The sequence below is a fragment of the Penaeus monodon genome, chromosome 23, assembly GCF_015228065.2.
Source record: "Penaeus monodon isolate SGIC_2016 chromosome 23, NSTDA_Pmon_1, whole genome shotgun sequence".
Classification (NCBI taxonomy): Eukaryota; Metazoa; Arthropoda; class Malacostraca; order Decapoda; family Penaeidae; genus Penaeus; species Penaeus monodon.
The window spans coordinates 2,486,196-2,486,602 of NC_051408.1; the positions used below are offsets into that span (position 1 = coordinate 2,486,196).

General features: G+C 34.2%; 1 protein-coding gene across 1 annotated transcript in view; it reads left to right on the forward strand.

Moving 5' to 3' along the window:
• Positions 1-407, forward strand: part of LOC119587716 (corticotropin-releasing factor receptor 1-like) — a gene marked incomplete in the record, with an annotated part of 126,234 nt that overhangs the window by 104,715 nt on the left and 21,112 nt on the right.

Sequence of the window (407 nt, forward strand, 5' to 3'; positions counted from 1 at the left end):
AGGGGTGCAACGGAATTATTCTCCATAAAATCTTATTGATTACCCGAGATGAAAGTCTGTTATCCTTGCAATCCACTGGCTTTCTGCCCAATTGAAAGGGGGGGGGGGGGGAAATGTTAAGGAAGGGAAAGTGATATGTTTAGCAGAAAGAGAAATTGTAAAAAAGTTTCTGATCTTTACTTCCCTTGTCGCGAAATATTCTGATTCTGACATTTAGCTTCTTTTGATTATTTTTTTTAATGTAAATTGATTTTGTCGTGTTATTTTTGCTGTAAATATGTTGACGGATAAAATAAGCTTAAACTAAAATACATAACGTTTTAACTGAATATGTCTACCGGCTATAGAAAAAATAATACACAGAGACTCCTATAAACACCTACCCATATATCCGCATATACAAAACT